Consider the following 27,513-nt stretch of genomic DNA (forward strand, 5'->3'; position numbering starts at 1 on the left):
CACCTGGCAGACAATCCGCAATAACCTGCCAGGCATGCAGGAACCACCTCTCAGACGTAAGAGAACCACGTGCCGGACACGCTGGAACCACGTCCTGGACAGACTGGAACCACCTGCCGGACATGCCTGGACCACCTGCCGAGCACGCCGGAACCACCTGCTCGACTCGCAGGACCCATGTGCCAGACACGCCAAAATGAACTGCCGGCTACACCAGAACCACTTACCGGACACTCCGGAATAACCTGCCCGGCATGCCAGAACCACCTCTCAGAAGTGCCAGAAGCACGTGCTGGACATGCCGGAACAACCTATCGGACAGAACGGAACAACCTGCCGGACACACCAAAATCACCTGCGGGCTACGCCAGAACCACTTGGAGGACTCTCCGGGAAAACCTGCCGGGCATGCTGGAACCACCTCTCAGACGTGCCTGAACCACGTGGCGGACACTCCGGAAACGCATGTCGGGCCGGCCGGAACCACCTCTCAGACGTGCCAGAACCTCATGCCGGACACCCCAGAACCACCTGCTGGACAGACCGGAAACTCCTGCCGGACACGCCGGAACCACATGTTCGACTCGCTGGAACCACATTCTGGACATGGCAAAATCACCTGCCGCCTATGCCAGAACCGCTTGGCGAACACTCCGGAATCACCTGTCAGGCATGCCGGAACCACCTCTCAGACATGCCAGAACCACATGCCAATGTCACCGGAAGCACCTGCCGAGCATGCCGGAAGCACCTGCTCGACTCGCCAGAACCACCTGTCGGACACGCCAAAATCACCTGCCGGCTACGCCACAGCCAGTTGGTGAACACTCCGGAATCACCTGCCGGGCTGGCTGGAACCACCTGCCAGTCACGCCAACATCACCTGCCAGCTACGCCAGAACCACTTGGCGGAGACTCCAGAAACACCTGTTGGGCCAGCCGGAACCACCTCTCAGACGTGCCAGAACCATGTGCCTGAGATGCTGGAACCACACCCCGAACAGACCGAAACCACCTGACAGACCCAACTGAACCACCTGCCGAGCACGCAGGAACAACCTGCTCGCCTTGCCGGAACCACCTGCCGGGCGCAGCGGAAGCACCTGCCGAGCGCGCCGGAGCCACCTGCTCGCCTCGCCGGAACCACCTGCCCGGCGCGCCGGAGCCACCTGCTCGCCTCGCCGGAACCACCTGCCGGGCGCAGCGGAAGCACCTGCCGGGCGCGCCGGAGCCACCTGCTCGGCTCGCCGGAACCACCTGCCGGGCCCTAACCCTAACCCTAACCCTAACCCTATCCCCAAACCCTAACCCTAACCCTAACCCCTAACCCTAAGCCTAACCCTAAACCCTAACCCAACCGTAACCCTAACCCTAACCCTACCCCTAACCCTAACCCCTAACCCCAAACCCTAAACCCTAACCCTAACCGTAACCCTAACCCTATCCCTAACCCTAACCTGACGGACAGGCTGGAACCAGCTGCTCAACTCGCCGGAACCACCTGCCAGACATGCCAGAACCACCTGCCGAGCACGCCGGAGCCACCTGCTGGACTCACCAGAACCACCTGCCTGACAGGCCAAAATCAACAGCTGGCTATGAGAGAACCACCTGGCAGACAATCCGCAATAACCTGCCAGGCATGCAGGAACCACCTCTCAGACGTAAGAGAACCACGTGCCGGACACGCTGGAACCACGTCCTGGACAGACTGGAACCACCTGCCGGACATGCCTGGACCACCTGCCGAGCACGCCGGAACCACCTGCTCGACTCGCAGGACCCATGTGCCAGACACGCCAAAATGAACTGCCGGCTACACCAGAACCACTTACCGGACACTCCGGAATAACCTGCCCGGCATGCCAGAACCACCTCTCAGAAGTGCCAGAACCTCATGCCGGACACCCCAGAACCACCTGCTGGACAGACCGGAAACTCCTGCCGGACACGCCGGAACCACATGTTCGACTCGCTGGAACCACATTCTGGACATGGCAAAATCACCTGCCGCCTATGCCAGAACCGCTTGGCGAACACTCCGGAATCACCTGTCAGGCATGCCGGAACCACCTCTCAGACATGCCAGAACCACATGCCAATGACACCGGAAGCACCTGCCGAGCATGCCGGAAGCACCTGCTCGACTCGCCAGAACCACCTGTCTGACACGCCAAAATCACCTGCCGGCTACGCCACAGCCAGTTGGTGAACACTCCGGAAACACCTGCCGGGCTGGCTGGAACCACCTGCCAGTCACGCCAACATCACCTGCCAGCTACGCCAGAACCACTTGGCGGAGACTCCAGAAACACCTGTTGGGCCAGCCGGAACCACCTCTCAGACGTGCCAGAACCATGTGCCTGAGATGCTGGAACCACGCCCCGAACAGACCGAAACCACCTGCCAGACCCAACTGAACCACCTGCCGAGCACGCAGGAACAACCTGCTCGCCTCGCCGGAACCACCTGCCGGGCACAGCGGAAGCACCTGCCGAGCGCGCCGGAGCCACCTGCTCGCATCGCCGGAACCACCAACCGGGCCCAGCGGAAGCACCTGCCGAGCGCGCCGGAGCCAGCTGCTCGCCTCGCAGGAACCACCTGCCCGGCGCGCCGGAGCCACCTGCTCGCCTCGCCGGAACCACCTGCCGGGCGCAGCGGAAGCACCTGCCGGGCGCGCCAGAGCCACCTGCTCGCCTCGCCCGAACCACCTGCCGGGCCCTAACCCTAACCCTAACCCTAACCATATCCCCAAACCCTAACCCTAACCCTATCGCCTAACCCTAAGCCTAACCCTAAACCCTAACCCAACCGTAACCCTAACCCTAACCCTACCCCTAACCCTAACCCCTAACCCCAAACCCTAAACCCTAACCCTAACCGTAACCCTAACCCTATCCCTAACCCTAACCTGACGGACAGGCTGGAACCAGCTGCTCAACTCGCCGGAACCACCTGCCAGACATGCCAGAACCACCTGCCGAGCACGCCGGAGCCACCTGCTGGACTCACCAGAACCACCTGCCTGACAGGCCAAAATCAACAGCTGGCTATGAGAGAACCACCTGGCAGACAATCCGCAATAACCTGCCAGGCATGCAGGAACCACCTCTCAGACGTAAGAGAACCACGTGCCGGACACGCTGGAACCACGTCCTGGACAGACTGGAACCACCTGCCGGACATGCCTGGACCACCTGCCGAGCACGCCGGAACCACCTGCTCGACTCGCAGGACCCATGTGCCAGACACGCCAAAATGAACTGCCGGCTACACCAGAACCACTTACCGGACACTCCGGAATAACCTGCCCGGCATGCCAGAACCACCTCTCAGAAGTGCCAGAAGCACGTGCTGGACATGCCGGAACAACCTATCGGACAGAACGGAACAACCTGCCGGACACACCAAAATCACCTGCGGGCTACGCCAGAACCACTTGGAGGACTCTCCGGGAAAACCTGCCGGGCATGCTGGAACCACCTCTCAGACGTGCCTGAACCACGTGGCGGACACTCCGGAAACGCATGTCGGGCCGGCCGGAACCACCTCTCAGACGTGCCAGAACCTCATGCCGGACACCCCAGAACCACCTGCTGGACAGACCGGAAACTCCTGCCGGACACGCCGGAACCACATGTTCGACTCGCTGGAACCACATTCTGGACATGGCAAAATCACCTGCCGCCTATGCCAGAACCGCTTGGCGAACACTCCGGAATCACCTGTCAGGCATGCCGGAACCACCTCTCAGACATGCCAGAACCACATGCCAATGACACCGGAAGCACCTGCCGAGCATGCCGGAAGCACCTGCTCGACTCGCCAGAACCACCTGTCGGACACGCCAAAATCACCTGCCGGCTACGCCACAGCCAGTTGGTGAACACTCCGGAATCACCTGCCGGGCTGGCTGGAACCACCTGCCAGTCACGCCAACATCACCTGCCAGCTACGCCAGAACCACTTGGCGGAGACTCCAGAAACACCTGTTGGGCCAGCCGGAACCACCTCTCAGACGTGCCAGAACCATGTGCCTGAGATGCTGGAACCACACCCCGAACAGACCGAAACCACCTGACAGACCCAACTGAACCACCTGCCGAGCACGCAGGAACAACCTGCTCGCCTTGCCGGAACCACCTGCCGGGCGCAGCGGAAGCACCTGCCGAGCGCGCCGGAGCCACCTGCTCGCCTCGCCGGAACCACCTGCCCGGCGCGCCGGAGCCACCTGCTCGCCTCGCCGGAACCACCTGCCGGGCGCAGCGGAAGCACCTGCCGGGCGCGCCGGAGCCACCTGCTCGGCTCGCCGGAACCACCTGCCGGGCCCTAACCCTAACCCTAACCCTAACCCTATCCCCAAACCCTAACCCTAACCCTAACCCCTAACCCTAAGCCTAACCCTAAACCCTAACCCAACCGTAACCCTAACCCTAACCCTACCCCTAACCCTAACCCCTAACCCCAAACCCTAAACCCTAACCCTAACCGTAACCCTAACCCTATCCCTAACCCTAACCTGACGGACAGGCTGGAACCAGCTGCTCAACTCGCCGGAACCACCTGCCAGACATGCCAGAACCACCTGCCGAGCACGCCGGAGCCACCTGCTGGACTCACCAGAACCACCTGCCTGACAGGCCAAAATCAACAGCTGGCTATGAGAGAACCACCTGGCAGACAATCCGCAATAACCTGCCAGGCATGCAGGAACCACCTCTCAGACGTAAGAGAACCACGTGCCGGACACGCTGGAACCACGTCCTGGACAGACTGGAACCACCTGCCGGACATGCCTGGACCACCTGCCGAGCACGCCGGAACCACCTGCTCGACTCGCAGGACCCATGTGCCAGACACGCCAAAATGAACTGCCGGCTACACCAGAACCACTTACCGGACACTCCGGAATAACCTGCCCGGCATGCCAGAACCACCTCTCAGAAGTGCCAGAAGCACGTGCTGGACATGCCGGAACAACCTATCGGACAGAACGGAACAACCTGCCGGACACACCAAAATCACCTGCGGGCTACGCCAGAACCACTTGGAGGACTCTCCGGGAAAACCTGCCGGGCATGCTGGAACCACCTCTCAGACGTGCCTGAACCACGTGGCGGACACTCCGGAAACGCATGTCGGGCCGGCCGGAACCACCTCTCAGACGTGCCAGAACCTCATGCCGGACACCCCAGAACCACCTGCTGGACAGACCGGAAACTCCTGCCGGACACGCCGGAACCACATGTTCGACTCGCTGGAACCACATTCTGGACATGGCAAAATCACCTGCCGCCTATGCCAGAACCGCTTGGCGAACACTCCGGAATCACCTGTCAGGCATGCCGGAACCACCTCTCAGACATGCCAGAACCACATGCCAATGACACCGGAAGCACCTGCCGAGCATGCCGGAAGCACCTGCTCGACTCGCCAGAACCACCTGTCTGACACGCCAAAATCACCTGCCGGCTACGCCACAGCCAGTTGGTGAACACTCCGGAAACACCTGCCGGGCTGGCTGGAACCACCTGCCAGTCACGCCAACATCACCTGCCAGCTACGCCAGAACCACTTGGCGGAGACTCCAGAAACACCTGTTGGGCCAGCCGGAACCACCTCTCAGACGTGCCAGAACCATGTGCCTGAGATGCTGGAACCACGCCCCGAACAGACCGAAACCACCTGCCAGACCCAACTGAACCACCTGCCGAGCACGCAGGAACAACCTGCTCGCCTCGCCGGAACCACCTGCCGGGCGCAGCGGAAGCACCTGCCGAGCGCGCCGGAGCCACCTGCTCGCATCGCCGGAACCACCAACCGGGCGCAGCGGAAGCAACTGCCGAGCGCGCCGGAGCCAGCTGCTCGCCTCGCAGGAACCACCTGCCCGGCGCGCCGGAGCCACCTGCTCGCCTCGCCGGAACCACCTGCCGGGCGCAGCGGAAGCACCTGCCGGGCGCGCCAGAGCCACCTGCTCGCCTCGCCCGAACCACCTGCCGGGCCCTAACCCTAACCCTAACCCTAACCATATCCCCAAACCCTAACCCTAACCCTATCGCCTAACCCTAAGCCTAACCCTAAACCCTAACCCAACCGTAACCCTAACCCTAACCCTACCCCTAACCCTAACCCCTAACCCCAAACCCTAAACCCTAACCCTAACCGTAACCCTAACCCTATCCCTAACCCTAACCTGACGGACAGGCTGGAACCAGCTGCTCAACTCGCCGGAACCACCTGCCAGACATGCCAGAACCACCTGCCGAGCACGCCGGAGCCACCTGCTGGACTCACCAGAACCACCTGCCTGACAGGCCAAAATCAACAGCTGGCTATGAGAGAACCACCTGGCAGACAATCCGCAATAACCTGCCAGGCATGCAGGAACCACCTCTCAGACGTAAGAGAACCACGTGCCGGACACGCTGGAACCACGTCCTGGACAGACTGGAACCACCTGCCGGACATGCCTGGACCACCTGCCGAGCACGCCGGAACCACCTGCTCGACTCGCAGGACCCATGTGCCAGACACGCCAAAATGAACTGCCGGCTACACCAGAACCACTTACCGGACACTCCGGAATAACCTGCCCGGCATGCCAGAACCACCTCTCAGAAGTGCCAGAAGCACGTGCTGGACATGCCGGAACAACCTATCGGACAGAACGGAACAACCTGCCGGACACACCAAAATCACCTGCGGGCTACGCCAGAACCACTTGGAGGACTCTCCGGGAAAACCTGCCGGGCATGCTGGAACCACCTCTCAGACGTGCCTGAACCACGTGGCGGACACTCCGGAAACGCATGTCGGGCCGGCCGGAACCACCTCTCAGACGTGCCAGAACCTCATGCCGGACACCCCAGAACCACCTGCTGGACAGACCGGAAACTCCTGCCGGACACGCCGGAACCACATGTTCGACTCGCTGGAACCACATTCTGGACATGGCAAAATCACCTGCCGCCTATGCCAGAACCGCTTGGCGAACACTCCGGAATCACCTGTCAGGCATGCCGGAACCACCTCTCAGACATGCCAGAACCACATGCCAATGACACCGGAAGCACCTGCCGAGCATGCCGGAAGCACCTGCTCGACTCGCCAGAACCACCTGTCTGACACGCCAAAATCACCTGCCGGCTACGCCACAGCCAGTTGGTGAACACTCCGGAAACACCTGCCGGGCTGGCTGGAACCACCTGCCAGTCACGCCAACATCACCTGCCAGCTACGCCAGAACCACTTGGCGGAGACTCCAGAAACACCTGTTGGGCCAGCCGGAACCACCTCTCAGACGTGGCAGAACCATGTGCCTGAGATGCTGGAACCACGCCCCGAACAGACCGAAACCACCTGCCAGACCCAACTGAACCACCTGCCGAGCACGCAGGAACAACCTGCTCGCCTCGCCGGAACCACCTGCCGGGCGCAGCGGAAGCACCTGCCGAGCGCGCCGGAGCCACCTGCTCGCATCGCCGGAACCACCAACCGGGCCCAGCGGAAGCACCTGCCGAGCGCGCCGCAGCCAGCTGCTCGCCTCGCAGGAACCACCTGCCCGGCGCGCCGGAGCCACCTGCTCGCCTCGCCGGAACCACCTGCCGGGCGCAGCGGAAGCACCTGCCGGGCGCGCCGGAGCCACCTGCTCGCCTCGCCCGAACCACCTGCCGGGCCCTAACCCTAACCCTAACCCTAACCATATCCCCAAACCCTAACCCTAACCCTATCGCCTAACCCTAAGCCTAACCCTAAACCCTAACCCAACCGTAACCCTAACCCTAAGCCTACCCCTAACCCTAACCCCTAACCCCAAACCCTAAACCCTAACCCTAACCGTAACCCTAACCCTATCCCTAACCCTAACCTGACGGACAGGCTGGAACCAGCTGCTCAACTCGCCGGAACCACCTGCCAGACATGCCAGAACCACCTGCCGAGCACGCCGGAGCCACCTGCTGGACTCACCAGAACCACCTGCCTGACAGGCCAAAATCAACAGCTGGCTATGAGAGAACCACCTGGCAGACAATCCGCAATAACCTGCCAGGCATGCAGGAACCACCTCTCAGACGTAAGAGAACCACGTGCCGGACACGCTGGAACCACGTCCTGGACAGACTGGAACCACCTGCCGGACATGCCTGGACCACCTGCCGAGCACGCCGGAACCACCTGCTCGACTCGCAGGACCCATGTGCCAGACACGCCAAAATGAACTGCCGGCTACACCAGAACCACTTACCGGACACTCCGGAATAACCTGCCCGGCATGCCAGAACCACCTCTCAGAAGTGCCAGAAGCACGTGCTGGACATGCCGGAACAACCTATCGGACAGAACGGAACAACCTGCCGGACACACCAAAATCACCTGCGGGCTACGCCAGAACCACTTGGAGGACTCTCCGGGAAAACCTGCCGGGCATGCTGGAACCACCTCTCAGACGTGCCTGAACCACGTGGCGGACACTCCGGAAACGCATGTCGGGCCGGCCGGAACCACCTCTCAGACGTGCCAGAACCTCATGCCGGACACCCCAGAACCACCTGCTGGACAGACCGGAAACACCTGCCGGACACGCCGGAACCACATGTTCGACTCGCTGGAACCACATTCTGGACATGGCAAAATCACCTGCCGCCTATGCCAGAACCGCTTGGCGAACACTCCGGAATCACCTGTCAGGCATGCCGGAACCACCTCTCAGACATGCCAGAACCACATGCCAATGACACCGGAAGCACCTGCCGAGCATGCCGGAAGCACCTGCTCGACTCGCCAGAACCACCTGTCGGACACGCCAAAATCACCTGCCGGCTACGCCACAGCCAGTTGGTGAACACTCCGGAATCACCTGCCGGGCTGGCTGGAACCACCTGCCAGTCACGCCAACATCACCTGCCAGCTACGCCAGAACCACTTGGCGGAGACTCCAGAAACACCTGTTGCGCCAGCCGGAACCACCTCTCAGACGTGCCAGAACCATGTGCCTGAGATGCTGGAACCACACCCCGAACAGACCGAAACCACCTGACAGACCCAACTGAACCACCTGCCGAGCACGCCGGAGCCACCTGCTGGACTCACCAGAACCACCTGCCTGACAGGCCAAAATCAACAGCTGGCTATGAGAGAACCACCTGGCAGACAATCCGCAATAACCTGCCAGGCATGCAGGAACCACCTCTCAGACGTAAGAGAACCACGTGCCGGACACGCTGGAACCACGTCCTGGACAGACTGGAACCACCTGCCGGACATGCCTGGACCACCTGCCGAGCACGCCGGAACCACCTGCTCGACTCGCAGGACCCATGTGCCAGACACGCCAAAATGAACTGCCGGCTACACCAGAACCACTTACCGGACACTCCGGAATAACCTGCCCGGCATGCCAGAACCACCTCTCAGAAGTGCCAGAAGCACGTGCTGGACATGCCGGAACAACCTATCGGACAGAACGGAACAACCTGCCGGACACACCAAAATCACCTGCGGGCTACGCCAGAACCACTTGGAGGACTCTCCGGGAAAACCTGCCGGGCATGCTGGAACCACCTCTCAGACGTGCCTGAACCACGTGGCGGACACTCCGGAAACGCATGTCGGGCCGGCCGGAACCACCTCTCAGACGTGCCAGAACCTCATGCCGGACACCCCAGAACCACCTGCTGGACAGACCGGAAACTCCTGCCGGACACGCCGGAACCACATGTTCGACTCGCTGGAACCACATTCTGGACATGGCAAAATCACCTGCCGCCTATGCCAGAACCGCTTGGCGAACACTCCGGAATCACCTGTCAGGCATGCCGGAACCACCTCTCAGACATGCCAGAACCACATGCCAATGACACCGGAAGCACCTGCCGAGCATGCCGGAAGCACCTGCTCGACTCGCCAGAACCACCTGTCTGACACGCCAAAATCACCTGCCGGCTACGCCACAGCCAGTTGGTGAACACTCCGGAAACACCTGCCGGGCTGGCTGGAACCACCTGCCAGTCACGCCAACATCACCTGCCAGCTACGCCAGAACCACTTGGCGGAGACTCCAGAAACACCTGTTGGGCCAGCCGGAACCACCTCTCAGACGTGCCAGAACCATGTGCCTGAGATGCTGGAACCACGCCCCGAACAGACCGAAACCACCTGCCAGACCCAACTGAACCACCTGCCGAGCACGCAGGAACAACCTGCTCGCCTCGCCGGAACCACCTGCCGGGCGCAGCGGAAGCACCTGCCGAGCGCGCCGGAGCCACCTGCTCGCATCGCCGGAACCACCAACCGGGCCCAGCGGAAGCACCTGCCGAGCGCGCCGGAGCCAGCTGCTCGCCTCGCAGGAACCACCTGCCCGGCGCGCCGGAGCCACCTGCTCGCCTCGCCGGAACCACCTGCCGGGCGCAGCGGAAGCACCTGCCGGGCGCGCCAGAGCCACCTGCTCGCCTCGCCCGAACCACCTGCCGGGCCCTAACCCTAACCCTAACCCTAACCATATCCCCAAACCCTAACCCTAACCCTATCGCCTAACCCTAAGCCTAACCCTAAACCCTAACCCAACCGTAACCCTAACCCTAACCCTACCCCTAACCCTAACCCCTAACCCCAAACCCTAAACCCTAACCCTAACCGTAACCCTAACCCTATCCCTAACCCTAACCTGACGGACAGGCTGGAACCAGCTGCTCAACTCGCCGGAACCACCTGCCAGACATGCCAGAACCACCTGCCGAGCACGCCGGAGCCACCTGCTGGACTCACCAGAACCACCTGCCTGACAGGCCAAAATCAACAGCTGGCTATGAGAGAACCACCTGGCAGACAATCCGCAATAACCTGCCAGGCATGCAGGAACCACCTCTCAGACGTAAGAGAACCACGTGCCGGACACGCTGGAACCACGTCCTGGACAGACTGGAACCACCTGCCGGACATGCCTGGACCACCTGCCGAGCACGCCGGAACCACCTGCTCGACTCGCAGGACCCATGTGCCAGACACGCCAAAATGAACTGCCGGCTACACCAGAACCACTTACCGGACACTCCGGAATAACCTGCCCGGCATGCCAGAACCACCTCTCAGAAGTGCCAGAAGCACGTGCTGGACATGCCGGAACAACCTATCGGACAGAACGGAACAACCTGCCGGACACACCAAAATCACCTGCGGGCTACGCCAGAACCACTTGGAGGACTCTCCGGGAAAACCTGCCGGGCATGCTGGAACCACCTCTCAGACGTGCCTGAACCACGTGGCGGACACTCCGGAAACGCATGTCGGGCCGGCCGGAACCACCTCTCAGACGTGCCAGAACCTCATGCCGGACACCCCAGAACCACCTGCTGGACAGACCGGAAACACCTGCCGGACACGCCGGAACCACATGTTCGACTCGCTGGAACCACATTCTGGACATGGCAAAATCACCTGCCGCCTATGCCAGAACCGCTTGGCGAACACTCCGGAATCACCTGTCAGGCATGCCGGAACCACCTCTCAGACATGCCAGAACCACATGCCAATGACACCGGAAGCACCTGCCGAGCATGCCGGAAGCACCTGCTCGACTCGCCAGAACCACCTGTCTGACACGCCAAAATCACCTGCCGGCTACGCCACAGCCAGTTGGTGAACACTCCGGAAACACCTGCCGGGCTGGCTGGAACCACCTGCCAGTCACGCCAACATCACCTGCCAGCTACGCCAGAACCACTTGGCGGAGACTCCAGAAACACCTGTTGGGCCAGCCGGAACCACCTCTCAGACGTGCCAGAACCATGTGCCTGAGATGCTGGAACCACGCCCCGAACAGACCGAAACCACCTGCCAGACCCAACTGAACCACCTGCCGAGCACGCAGGAACAACCTGCTCGCCTCGCCGGAACCACCTGCCGGGCGCAGCGGAAGCACCTGCCGAGCGCGCCGGAGCCACCTGCTCGCATCGCCGGAACCACCAACCGGGCCCAGCGGAAGCACCTGCCGAGCGCGCCGGAGCCAGCTGCTCGCCTCGCAGGAACCACCTGCCCGGCGCGCCGGAGCCACCTGCTCGCCTCGCCGGAACCACCTGCCGGGCGCAGCGGAAGCACCTGCCGGGCGCGCCGGAGCCACCTGCTCGCCTCGCCCGAACCACCTGCCGGGCCCTAACCCTAACCCTAACCCTAACCATATCCCCAAACCCTAACCCTAACCCTATCGCCTAACCCTAAGCCTAACCCTAAACCCTAACCCAACCGTAACCCTAACCCTAACCCTACCCCTAACCCTAACCCCTAACCCCAAACCCTAAACCCTAACCCTAACCGTAACCCTAACCCTATCCCTAACCCTAACCTGACGGACAGGCTGGAACCAGCTGCTCAACTCGCCGGAACCACCTGCCAGACATGCCAGAACCACCTGCCGAGCACGCCGGAGCCACCTGCTGGACTCACCAGAACCACCTGCCTGACAGGCCAAAATCAACAGCTGGCTATGAGAGAACCACCTGGCAGACAATCCGCAATAACCTGCCAGGCATGCAGGAACCACCTCTCAGACGTAAGAGAACCACGTGCCGGACACGCTGGAACCACGTCCTGGACAGACTGGAACCACCTGCCGGACATGCCTGGACCACCTGCCGAGCACGCCGGAACCACCTGCTCGACTCGCAGGACCCATGTGCCAGACACGCCAAAATGAACTGCCGGCTACACCAGAACCACTTACCGGACACTCCGGAATAACCTGCCCGGCATGCCAGAACCACCTCTCAGAAGTGCCAGAAGCACGTGCTGGACATGCCGGAACAACCTATCGGACAGAACGGAACAACCTGCCGGACACACCAAAATCACCTGCGGGCTACGCCAGAACCACTTGGAGGACTCTCCGGGAAAACCTGCCGGGCATGCTGGAACCACCTCTCAGACGTGCCTGAACCACGTGGCGGACACTCCGGAAACGCATGTCGGGCCGGCCGGAACCACCTCTCAGACGTGCCAGAACCTCATGCCGGACACCCCAGAACCACCTGCTGGACAGACCGGAAACACCTGCCGGACACGCCGGAACCACATGTTCGACTCGCTGGAACCACATTCTGGACATGGCAAAATCACCTGCCGCCTATGCCAGAACCGCTTGGCGAACACTCCGGAATCACCTGTCAGGCATGCCGGAACCACCTCTCAGACATGCCAGAACCACATGCCAATGACACCGGAAGCACCTGCCGAGCATGCCGGAAGCACCTGCTCGACTCGCCAGAACCACCTGTCGGACACGCCAAAATCACCTGCCGGCTACGCCACAGCCAGTTGGTGAACACTCCGGAATCACCTGCCGGGCTGGCTGGAACCACCTGCCAGTCACGCCAACATCACCTGCCAGCTACGCCAGAACCACTTGGCGGAGACTCCAGAAACACCTGTTGGGCCAGCCGGAACCACCTCTCAGACGTGCCAGAACCATGTGCCTGAGATGCTGGAACCACACCCCGAACAGACCGAAACCACCTGCCAGACCCAACTGAACCACCTGCCGAGCACACAGGAACAACCTGCTCGCCTCGCCGGAACCACCTGCCGGGCGCAGCGGAAGCACCTGCCGAGCGCGCCGGAGCCACCTGCTCGCCTCGCCGGAACCACCTGCCCGGCGCGCCGGAGCCACCTGCTCGCCTCGCCGGAACCACCTGCCGGGCGCAGCGGAAGCACCTGCCGGGCGCGCCGGAGCCACCTGCTCGGCTCGCCGGAACCACCTGCCGGGCCCTAACCCTAACCCTAACCCTAACCCTATCCCCAAACCCTAACCCTAACCCAACCCCTAACCCTAACCCTAACCCTATCCCCAAACCCTAACCCTAACCCTAACCCCTAACCCTAAGCCTAACCCTAACCCCTAACCCCAAACCCTAAACCCTAACCCTAACCGTAACCCTAACCCTATCCCTAACCCTAACCTGACGGACAGGCTGGAACCAGCTGCTCAACTCGCCGGAACCACCTGCCAGACATGCCAGAACCACCTGCCGAGCACGCCGGAGCCACCTGCTGGACTCACCAGAACCACCTGCCTGACAGGCCAAAATCAACAGCTGGCTATGAGAGAACCACCTGGCAGACAATCCGCAATAACCTGCCAGGCATGCAGGAACCACCTCTCAGACGTAAGAGAACCACGTGCCGGACACGCTGGAACCACGTCCTGGACAGACTGGAACCACCTGCCGGACATGCCTGGACCACCTGCCGAGCACGCCGGAACCACCTGCTCGACTCGCAGGACCCATGTGCCAGACACGCCAAAATGAACTGCCGGCTACACCAGAACCACTTACCGGACACTCCGCAATAACCTGCCCGGCATGCCAGAACCACCTCTCAGAAGTGCCAGAAGCACGTGCTGGACATGCCGGAACAACCTATCGGACAGAACGGAACAACCTGCCGGACACACCAAAATCACCTGCGGGCTACGCCAGAACCACTTGGAGGACTCTCCGGGAAAACCTGCCGGGCATGCTGGAACCACCTCTCAGACGTGCCTGAACCACGTGGCGGACACTCCGGAAACGCATGTCGGGCCGGCCGGAACCACCTCTCAGACGTGCCAGAACCTCATGCCGGACACCCCAGAACCACCTGCTGGACAGACCGGAAACACCTGCCGGACACGCCGGAACCACATGTTCGACTCGCTGGAACCACATTCTGGACATGGCAAAATCACCTGCCGCCTATGCCAGAACCGCTTGGCGAACACTCCGGAATCACCTGTCAGGCATGCCGGAACCACCTCTCAGACATGCCAGAACCACATGCCAATGACACCGGAAGCACCTGCCGAGCATGCCAGAAGCACCTGCTCGACTCGCCAGAACCACCTGTCGGACACGCCAAAATCACCTGCCGGCTACGCCACAGCCAGTTGGTGAACACTCCGGAATCACCTGCCGGGCTGGCTGGAACCACCTGCCAGTCACGCCAACATCACCTGCCAGCTACGCCAGAACCACTTGGCGGAGACTCCAGAAACACCTGTTGGGCCAGCCGGAACCACCTCTCAGACGTGCCAGAACCATGTGCCTGAGATGCTGGAACCACACCCCGAACAGACCGAAACCACCTGACAGACCCAACTGAACCACCTGCCGAGCACACAGGAACAACCTGCTCGCCTCGCCGGAACCACCTGCCGGGCGCAGCGGAAGCACCTGCCGAGCGCGCCGGAGCCACCTGCTCGCCTCGCCGGAACCACCTGCCCGGCGCGCCGGAGCCACCTGCTCGCCTCGCCGGAACTACCTGCCGGGCGCAGCGGAAGCACCTGCCGGGCGCGCCGGAGCCACCTGCTCGGCTCGCCGGAACCACCTGCCGGGCCCTAACCCTAACCCTAACCCTAACCCTATCCCCAAACCCTAACCCTAACCCAACCCCTAACCCTAACCCTAACCCTATCCCCAAACCCTAACCCTAACCCTAACCCCTAACCCTAAGCCTAACCCTAACCCCTAACCCCAAACCCTAAACCCTAACCCTAACCGTAACCCTAACCCTATCCCTAACCCTAACCTGACGGACAGGCTGGAACCAGCTGCTCAACTCGCCGGAACCACCTGCCAGACATGCCAGAACCACCTGCCGAGCACGCCGGAGCCACCTGCTGGACTCACCAGAACCACCTGCCTGACAGGCCAAAATCAACAGCTGGCTATGAGAGAACCACCTGGCAGACAATCCGCAATAACCTGCCAGGCATGCAGGAACCACCTCTCAGACGTAAGAGAACCACGTGCCGGACACGCTGGAACCACGTCCTGGACAGACTGGAACCACCTGCCGGACATGCCTGGACCACCTGCCGAGCACGCCGGAACCACCTGCTCGACTCGCAGGACCCATGTGCCAGACACGCCAAAATGAACTGCCGGCTACACCAGAACCACTTACCGGACACTCCGGAATAACCTGCCCGGCATGCCAGAACCACCTCTCAGAAGTGCCAGAAGCACGTGCTGGACATGCCGGAACAACCTATCGGACAGAACGGAACAACCTGCCGGACACACCAAAATCACCTGCGGGCTACGCCAGAACCACTTGGAGGACTCTCCGGGAAAACCTGCCGGGCATGCTGGAACCACCTCTCAGACGTGCCTGAACCACGTGGCGGACACTCCGGAAACGCATGTCGGGCCGGCCGGAACCACCTCTCAGACGTGCCAGAACCTCATGCCGGACACCCCAGAACCACCTGCTGGACAGACCGGAAACACCTGCCGGACACGCCGGAACCACATGTTCGACTCGCTGGAACCACATTCTGGACATGGCAAAATCACCTGCCGCCTATGCCAGAACCGCTTGGCGAACACTCCGGAATCACCTGTCAGGCATGCCGGAACCACCTCTCAGACATGCCAGAACCACATGCCAATGACACCGGAAGCACCTGCCGAGCATGCCGGAAGCACCTGCTCGACTCGCCAGAACCACCTGTCGGACACGCCAAAATCACCTGCCGGCTACGCCACAGCCAGTTGGTGAACACTCCGGAATCACCTGCCGGGCTGGCTGGAACCACCTGCCAGTCACGCCAACATCACCTGCCAGCTACGCCAGAACCACTTGGCGGAGACTCCAGAAACACCTGTTGGGCCAGCCGGAACCACCTCTCAGACGTGCCAGAACCATGTGCCTGAGATGCTGGAACCACACCCCGAACAGACCGAAACCACCTGCCAGACCCAACTGAACCACCTGCCGAGCACACAGGAACAACCTGCTCGCCTCGCCGGAACCACCTGCCGGGCGCAGCGGAAGCACCTGCCGAGCGCGCCGGAGCCACCTGCTCGCCTCGCCGGAACCACCTGCCCGGCGCGCCGGAGCCACCTGCTCGCCTCGCCGGAACCACCTGCCGGGCGCAGCGGAAGCACCTGCCGGGCGCGCCGGAGCCACCTGCTCGGCTCGCCGGAACCACCTGCCGGGCCCTAACCCTAACCCTAACCCTAACCCTATCCCCAAACCCTAACCCTAACCCAACCCCTAACCCTAACCCTAACCCTATCCCCAAACCCTAACCCTAACCCTAACCCCTAACCCTAAGCCTAACCCTAACCCCTAACCCCAAACCCTAAACCCTAACCCTAACCGTAACCCTAACCCTATCCCTAACCCTAACCTGACGGACAGGCTGGAACCAGCTGCTCAACTCGCCGGAACCACCTGCCAGACATGCCAGAACCACCTGCCGAGCACGCCGGAGCCACCTGCTGGACTCACCAGAACCACCTGCCTGACAGGCCAAAATCAACAGCTGGCTATGAGAGAACCACCTGGCAGACAATCCGCAATAACCTGCCAGGCATGCAGGAACCACCTCTCAGACGTAAGAGAACCACGTGCCGGACACGCTGGAACCACGTCCTGGACAGACTGGAACCACCTGCCGGACATGCCTGGACCACCTGCCGAGCACGCCGGAACCACCTGCTCGACTCGCAGGACCCATGTGCCAGACACGCCAAAATGAACTGCCGGCTACACCAGAACCACTTACCGGACACTCCGGAATAACCTGCCCGGCATGCCAGAACCACCTCTCAGAAGTGCCAGAAGCACGTGCTGGACATGCCGGAACAACCTATCGGACAGAACGGAACAACCTGCCGGACACACCAAAATCACCTGCGGGCTACGCCAGAACCACTTGGAGGACTCTCCGGGAAAACCTGCCGGGCATGCTGGAACCACCTCTCAGACGTGCCTGAACCACGTGGCGGACACTCCGGAAACGCATGTCGGGCCGGCCGGAACCACCTCTCAGACGTGCCAGAACCTCATGCCGGACACCCCAGAACCACCTGCTGGACAGACCGGAAACACCTGCCGGACACGCCGGAACCACATGTTCGACTCGCTGGAACCACATTCTGGACATGGCAAAATCACCTGCCGCCTATGCCAGAACCGCTTGGCGAACACTCCGGAATCACCTGTCAGGCATGCCGGAACCACCTCTCAGACATGCCAGAACCACATGCCAATGACACCGGAAGCACCTGCCGAGCATGCCGGAAGCACCTGCTCGACTCGCCAGAACCACCTGTCTGACACGCCAAAATCACCTGCCGGCTACGCCACAGCCAGTTGGTGAACACTCCGGAAACACCTGCCGGGCTGGCTGGAACCACCTGCCAGTCACGCCAACATCACCTGCCAGCTACGCCAGAACCACTTGGCGGAGACTCCAGAAACACCTGTTGGGCCAGCCGGAACCACCTCTCAGACGTGCCAGAACCATGTGCCTGAGATGCTGGAACCACGCCCCGAACAGACCGAAACCACCTGCCAGACCCAACTGAACCACCTGCCGAGCACGCAGGAACAACCTGCTCGCCTCGCCGGAACCACCTGCCGGGCGCAGCGGAAGCACCTGCCGAGCGCGCCGGAGCCACCTGCTCGCATCGCCGGAACCACCAACCGGGCCCAGCGGAAGCACCTGCCGAGCGCGCCGGAGCCAGCTGCTCGCCTCGCAGGAACCACCTGCCCGGCGCGCCGGAGCCACCTGCTCGCCTCGCCGGAACCACCTGCCGGGCGCAGCGGAAGCACCTGCCGGGCGCGCCAGAGCCACCTGCTCGCCTCGCCCGAACCACCTGCCGGGCCCTAACCCTAACCCTAACCCTAACCATATCCCCAAACCCTAACCCTAACCCTATCGCCTAACCCTAAGCCTAACCCTAAACCCTAACCCAACCGTAACCCTAACCCTAACCCTACCCCTAACCCTAACCCCTAACCCCAAACCCTAAACCCTAACCCTAACCGTAACCCTAACCCTATCCCTAACCCTAACCTGACGGACAGGCTGGAACCAGCTGCTCAACTCGCCGGAACCACCTGCCAGACATGCCAGAACCACCTGCCGAGCACGCCGGAGCCACCTGCTGGACTCACCAGAACCACCTGCCTGACAGGCCAAAATCAACAGCTGGCTATGAGAGAACCACCTGGCAGACAATCCGCAATAACCTGCCAGGCATGCAGGAACCACCTCTCAGACGTAAGAGAACCACGTGCCGGACACGCTGGAACCACGTCCTGGACAGACTGGAACCACCTGCCGGACATGCCTGGACCACCTGCCGAGCACGCCGGAACCACCTGCTCGACTCGCAGGACCCATGTGCCAGACACGCCAAAATGAACTGCCGGCTACACCAGAACCACTTACCGGACACTCCGGAATAACCTGCCCGGCATGCCAGAACCACCTCTCAGAAGTGCCAGAAGCACGTGCTGGACATGCCGGAACAACCTATCGGACAGAACGGAACAACCTGCCGGACACACCAAAATCACCTGCGGGCTACGCCAGAACCACTTGGAGGACTCTCCGGGAAAACCTGCCGGGCATGCTGGAACCACCTCTCAGACGTGCCTGAACCACGTGGCGGACACTCCGGAAACGCATGTCGGGCCGGCCGGAACCACCTCTCAGACGTGCCAGAACCTCATGCCGGACACCCCAGAACCACCTGCTGGACAGACCGGAAACACCTGCCGGACACGCCGGAACCACATGTTCGACTCGCTGGAACCACATTCTGGACATGGCAAAATCACCTGCCGCCTATGCCAGAACCGCTTGGCGAACACTCCGGAATCACCTGTCAGGCATGCCGGAACCACCTCTCAGACATGCCAGAACCACATGCCAATGACACCGGAAGCACCTGCCTAGCATGCCGGAAGCACCTGCTCGACTCGCCAGAACCACCTGTCTGACACGCCAAAATCACCTGCCGGCTACGCCACAGCCAGTTGGTGAACACTCCGGAAACACCTGCCGGGCTGGCTGGAACCACCTGCCAGTCACGCCAACATCACCTGCCAGCTACGCCAGAACCACTTGGCGGAGACTCCAGAAACACCTGTTGGGCCAGCCGGAACCACCTCTCAGACGTGCCAGAACCATGTGCCTGAGATGCTGGAACCACGCCCCGAACAGACCGAAACCACCTGCCAGACCCAACTGAACCACCTGCCGAGCACGCAGGAACATCCTGCTCGCCTCGCCGGAACCACCTGCCGGGCGCAGCGGAAGCACCTGCCGAGCGCGCCGGAGCCACCTGCTCGCATCGCCGGAACCACCAACCAGGCCCAGCGGAAGCACCTGCCGAGCGCGCCGGAGCCACCTGCTCGCCTCGCAGGAACCACCTGCCCGGCGCGCCGGAGCCACCTGCTCGCCTCGCCGGAACCACCTGCCGGGCGCAGCGGAAGCACCTGCCGGGCGCGCCGGAGCCACCTGCTCGCCTCGCCCGAACCACCTGCCGGGCCCTAACCCTAACCCTAACCCTAACCATATCCCCAAACCCTAACCCTAACCCTATCGCCTAACCCTAAGCCTAACCCTAAACCCTAACCCAACCGTAACCCTAACCCTAACCCTACCCCTAACCCTAACCCCTAACCCCAAACCCTAAACCCTAACCCTAACCGTAACCCTAACCCTATCCCTAACCCTAACCTGACGGACAGGCTGGAACCAGCTGCTCAACTCGCCGGAACCACCTGCCAGACATGCCAGAACCACCTGCCGAGCACGCCGGAGCCACCTGCTGGACTCACCAGAACCACCTGCCTGACAGGCCAAAATCAACAGCTGGCTATGAGAGAACCACCTGGCAGACAATCCGCAATAACCTGCCAGGCATGCAGGAACCACCTCTCAGACGTAAGAGAACCACGTGCCGGACACGCTGGAACCACGTCCTGGACAGACTGGAACCACCTGCCGGACATGCCTGGACCACCTGCCGAGCACGCCGGAACCACCTGCTCGACTCGCAGGACCCATGTGCCAGACACGCCAAAATGAACTGCCGGCTACACCAGAACCACTTACCGGACACTCCGGAATAACCTGCCCGGCATGCCAGAACCACCTCTCAGAAGTGCCAGAAGCACGTGCTGGACATGCCGGAACAACCTATCGGACAGAACGGAACAACCTGCCGGACACACCAAAATCACCTGCGGGCTACGCCAGAACCACTTGGAGGACTCTCCGGGAAAACCTGCCGGGCATGCTGGAACCACCTCTCAGACGTGCCTGAACCACGTGGCGGACACTCCGGAAACGCATGTCGGGCCGGCCGGAACCACCTCTCAGACGTGCCAGAACCTCATGCCGGACACCCCAGAACCACCTGCTGGACAGACCGGAAACACCTGCCGGACACGCCGGAACCACATGTTCGACTCGCTGGAACCACATTCTGGACATGGCAAAATCACCTGCCGCCTATGCCAGAACCGCTTGGCGAACACTCCGGAATCACCTGTCAGGCATGCCGGAACCACCTCTCAGACATGCCAGAACCACATGCCAATGACACCGGAAGCACCTGCCGAGCATGCCGGAAGCACCTGCTCGACTCGCCAGAACCACCTGTCGGACACGCCAAAATCACCTGCCGGCTACGCCACAGCCAGTTGGTGAACACTCCGGAATCACCTGCCGGGCTGGCTGGAACCACCTGCCAGTCACGCCAACATCACCTGCCAGCTACGCCAGAACCACTTGGCGGAGACTCCAGAAACACCTGTTGGGCCAGCCGGAACCACCTCTCAGACGTGCCAGAACCATGTGCCTGAGATGCTGGAACCACACCCCGAACAGACCGAAACCACCTGACAGACCCAACTGAACCACCTGCCGAGCACACAGGAACAACCTGCTCGCCTTGCCGGAACCACCTGCCGGGCGCAGCGGAAGCACCTGCCGAGCGCGCCGGAGCCACCTGCTCGCCTCGCCGGAACCACCTGCCCGGCGCGCCGGAGCCACCTGCTCGCCTCGCCGGAACCACCTGCCGGGCGCAGCGGAAGCACCTGCCGGGCGCGCCGGAGCCACCTGCTCGGCTCGCCGGAACCACCTGCCGGGCCCTAACCCTAACCCTAACCCTAACCCTATCCCCAAACCCTAACCCTAACCCTAACCCCTAACCCTAAGCCTAACCCTAAACCCTAACCCAACCGTAACCCTAACCCTAACCCTACCCCTAACCCTAACCCCTAACCCCAAACCCTAAACCCTAACCCTAACCGTAACCCTAACCCTATCCCTAACCCTAACCTGACGGACAGGCTGGAACCAGCTGCTCAACTCGCCGGAACCACCTGCCAGACATGCCAGAACCACCTGCCGAGCACGCCGGAGCCACCTGCTGGACTCACCAGAACCACCTGCCTGACAGGCCAAAATCAACAGCTGGCTATGAGAGAACCACCTGGCAGACAATCCGCAATAACCTGCCAGGCATGCAGGAACCACCTCTCAGACGTAAGAGAACCACGTGCCGGACACGCTGGAACCACGTCCTGGACAGACTGGAACCACCTGCCGGACATGCCTGGACCACCTGCCGAGCACGCCGGAACCACCTGCTCGACTCGCAGGACCCATGTGCCAGACACGCCAAAATGAACTGCCGGCTACACCAGAACCACTTACCGGACACTCCGGAATAACCTGCCCGGCATGCCAGAACCACCTCTCAGAAGTGCCAGAAGCACGTGCTGGACATGCCGGAACAACCTATCGGACAGAACGGAACAACCTGCCGGACACACCAAAATCACCTGCGGGCTACGCCAGAACCACTTGGAGGACTCTCCGGGAAAACCTGCCGGGCATGCTGGAACCACCTCTCAGACGTGCCTGAACCACGTGGCGGACACTCCGGAAACGCATGTCGGGCCGGCCGGAACCACCTCTCAGACGTGCCAGAACCTCATGCCGGACACCCCAGAACCACCTGCTGGACAGACCGGAAACACCTGCCGGACACGCCGGAACCACATGTTCGACTCGCTGGAACCACATTCTGGACATGGCAAAATCACCTGCCGCCTATGCCAGAACCGCTTGGCGAACACTCCGGAATCACCTGTCAGGCATGCCGGAACCACCTCTCAGACATGCCAGAACCACATGCCAATGACACCGGAAGCACCTGCCGAGCATGCCGGAAGCACCTGCTCGACTCGCCAGAACCACCTGTCGGACACGCCAAAATCACCTGCCGGCTACGCCACAGCCAGTTGGTGAACACTCCGGAATCACCTGCCGGGCTGGCTGGAACCACCTGCCAGTCACGCCAACATCACCTGCCAGCTACGCCAGAACCACTTGGCGGAGACTCCAGAAACACCTGTTGGGCCAGCCGGAACCACCTCTCAGACGTGCCAGAACCATGTGCCTGAGATGCTGGAACCACACCCCGAACAGACCGAAACCACCTGCCAGACCCAACTGAACCACCTGCCGAGCACACAGGAACAACCTGCTCGCCTCGCCGGAACCACCTGCCGGGCGCAGCGGAAGCACCTGCCGAGCGCGCCGGAGCCACCTGCTCGCCTCGCCGGAACCACCTGCCCGGCGCGCCGGAGCCACCTGCTCGCCTCGCCGGAACCACCTGCCGGGCGCAGCGGAAGCACCTGCCGGGCGCGCCGGAGCCACCTGCTCGGCTCGCCGGAACCACCTGCCGGGCCCTAACCCTAACCCTAACCCTAACCCTATCCCCAAACCCTAACCCTAACCCAACCCCTAACCCTAACCCTAACCCTATCCCCAAACCCTAACCCTAACCCTAACCCCTAACCCTAAGCCTAACCCTAACCCCTAACCCCAAACCCTAAACCCTAACCCTAACCGTAACCCTAACCCTATCCCTAACCCTAACCTGACGGACAGGCTGGAACCAGCTGCTCAACTCGCCGGAACCACCTGCCAGACATGCCAGAACCACCTGCCGAGCACGCCGGAGCCACCTGCTGGACTCACCAGAACCACCTGCCTGACAGGCCAAAATCAACAGCTGGCTATGAGAGAACCACCTGGCAGACAATCCGCAATAACCTGCCAGGCATGCAGGAACCACCTCTCAGACGTAAGAGAACCACGTGCCGGACACGCTGGAACCACGTCCTGGACAGACTGGAACCACCTGCCGGACATGCCTGGACCACCTGCCGAGCACGCCGGAACCACCTGCTCGACTCGCAGGACCCATGTGCCAGACACGCCAAAATGAACTGCCGGCTACACCAGAACCACTTACCGGACACTCCGGAATAACCTGCCCGGCATGCCAGAACCACCTCTCAGAAGTGCCAGAAGCACGTGCTGGACATGCCGGAACAACCTATCGGACAGAACGGAACAACCTGCCGGACACACCAAAATCACCTGCGGGCTACGCCAGAACCACTTGGAGGACTCTCCGGGAAAACCTGCCGGGCATGCTGGAACCACCTCTCAGACGTGCCTGAACCACGTGGCGGACACTCCGGAAACGCATGTCGGGCCGGCCGGAACCACCTCTCAGACGTGCCAGAACCTCATGCCGGACACCCCAGAACCACCTGCTGGACAGACCGGAAACACCTGCCGGACACGCCGGAACCACATGTTCGACTCGCTGGAACCACATTCTGGACATGGCAAAATCACCTGCCGCCTATGCCAGAACCGCTTGGCGAACACTCCGGAATCACCTGTCAGGCATGCCGGAACCACCTCTCAGACATGCCAGAACCACATGCCAATGACACCGGAAGCACCTGCCGAGCATGCCGGAAGCACCTGCTCGACTCGCCAGAACCACCTGTCGGACACGCCAAAATCACCTGCCGGCTACGCCACAGCCAGTTGGTGAACACTCCGGAATCACCTGCCGGGCTGGCTGGAACCACCTGCCAGTCACGCCAACATCACCTGCCAGCTACGCCAGAACCACTTGGCGGAGACTCCAGAAACACCTGTTGGGCCAGCCGGAACCACCTCTCAGACGTGCCAGAACCATGTGCCTGAGATGCTGGAACCACACCCCGAACAGACCGAAACCACCTGCCAGACCCAACTGAACCACCTGCCGAGCACACAGGAACAACCTGCTCGCCTCGCCGGAACCACCTGCCGGGCGCAGCGGAAGCACCTGCCGAGCGCGCCGGAGCCACCTGCTCGCCTCGCCGGAACCACCTGCCCGGCGCGCCGGAGCCACCTGCTCGCCTCGCCGGAACCACCTGCCGGGCGCAGCGGAAGCACCTGCCGGGCGCGCCGGAGCCACCTGCTCGGCTCGCCGGAACCACCTGCCGGGCCCTAACCCTAACCCTAACCCTAACCCTATCCCCAAACCCTAACCCTAACCCAACCCCTAACCCTAACCCTAACCCTATCCCCAAACCCTAACCCTAACCCTAACCCCTAACCCTAAGCCTAACCCTAACCCCTAACCCCAAACCCTAAACCCTAACCCTAACCGTAACCCTAACCCTATCCCTAACCCTAACCTGACGGACAGGCTGGAACCAGCTGCTCAACTCGCCGGAACCACCTGCCAGACATGCCAGAACCACCTGCCGAGCACGCCGGAGCCACCTGCTGGACTCACCAGAACCACCTGCCTGACAGGCCAAAATCAACAGCTGGCTATGAGAGAACCACCTGGCAGACAATCCGCAATAACCTGCCAGGCATGCAGGAACCACCTCTCAGACGTAAGAGAACCACGTGCCGGACACGCTGGAACCACGTCCTGGACAGACTGGAACCACCTGCCGGACATGCCTGGACCACCTGCCGAGCACGCCGGAACCACCTGCTCGACTCGCAGGACCCATGTGCCAGACACGCCAAAATGAACTGCCGGCTACACCAGAACCACTTACCGGACACTCCGGAATAACCTGCCCGGCATGCCAGAACCACCTCTCAGAAGTGCCAGAAGCACGTGCTGGACATGCCGGAACAACCTATCGGACAGAACGGAACAACCTGCCGGACACACCAAAATCACCTGCGGGCTACGCCAGAACCACTTGGAGGACTCTCCGGGAAAACCTGCCGGGCATGCTGGAACCACCTCTCAGACGTGCCTGAACCACGTGGCGGACACTCCGGAAACGCATGTCGGGCCGGCCGGAACCACCTCTCAGACGTGCCAGAACCTCATGCCGGACACCCCAGAACCACCTGCTGGACAGACCGGAAACACCTGCCGGACACGCCGGAACCACATGTTCGACTCGCTGGAACCACATTCTGGACATGGCAAAATCACCTGCCGCCTATGCCAGAACCGCTTGGCGAACACTCCGGAATCACCTGTCAGGCATGCCGGAACCACCTCTCAGACATGCCAGAACCACATGCCAATGACACCGGAAGCACCTGCCGAGCATGCCGGAAGCACCTGCTCGACTCGCCAGAACCACCTGTCGGACACGCCAAAATCACCTGCCGGCTACGCCACAGCCAGTTGGTGAACACTCCGGAATCACCTGCCGGGCTGGCTGGAACCACCTGCCAGTCACGCCAACATCACCTGCCAGCTACGCCAGAACCACTTGGCGGAGACTCCAGAAACACCTGTTGGGCCAGCCGGAACCACCTCTCAGACGTGCCAGAACCATGTGCCTGAGATGCTGGAACCACACCCCGAACAGACCGAAACCACCTGACAGACCCAACTGAACCACCTGCCGAGCACACAGGAACAACCTGCTCGCCTCGCCGGAACCACCTGCCGGGCGCAGCGGAAGCACCTGCCGAGCGCGCCGGAGCCACCTGCTCGCCTCGCCGGAACCACCTGCCCGGCGCGCCGGAGCCACCTGCTCGCCTCGCCGGAACCACCTGCCGGGCGCAGCGGAAGCACCTGCCGGGCGCGCCGGAGCCACCTGCTCGGCTCGCCGGAACCACCTGCCGGGCCCTAACCCTAACCCTAACCCTAACCCTATCCCCAAACCCTAACCCTAACCCAACCCCTAACCCTAACCCTAACCCTATCCCCAAACCCTAACCCTAACCCTAACCCCTAACCCTAAGCCTAACCCTAACCCCTAACCCCAAACCCTAAACCCTAACCCTAACCGTAACCCTAACCCTATCCCTAACCCTAACCTGACGGACAGGCTGGAACCAGCTGCTCAACTCGCCGGAACCACCTGCCAGACATGCCAGAACCACCTGCCGAGCACGCCGGAGCCACCTGCTGGACTCACCAGAACCACCTGCCTGACAGGCCAAAATCAACAGCTGGCTATGAGAGAACCACCTGGCAGACAATCCGCAATAACCTGCCAGGCATGCAGGAACCACCTCTCAGACGTAAGAGAACCACGTGCCGGACACGCTGGAACCACGTCCTGGACAGACTGGAACCACCTGCCGGACATGCCTGGACCACCTGCCGAGCACGCCGGAACCACCTGCTCGACTCGCAGGACCCATGTGCCAGACACGCCAAAATGAACTGCCGGCTACACCAGAACCACTTACCGGACACTCCGGAATAACCTGCCCGGCATGCCAGAACCACCTCTCAGAAGTGCCAGAAGCACGTGCTGGACATGCCGGAACAACCTATCGGACAGAACGGAACAACCTGCCGGACACACCAAAATCACCTGCGGGCTACGCCAGAACCACTTGGAGGACTCTCCGGGAAAACCTGCCGGGCATGCTGG

This window comes from Equus asinus, chromosome 4 (assembly GCF_041296235.1).
Source record: "Equus asinus isolate D_3611 breed Donkey chromosome 4, EquAss-T2T_v2, whole genome shotgun sequence".
NCBI classification, from domain to species: Eukaryota; Metazoa; Chordata; class Mammalia; order Perissodactyla; family Equidae; genus Equus; species Equus asinus.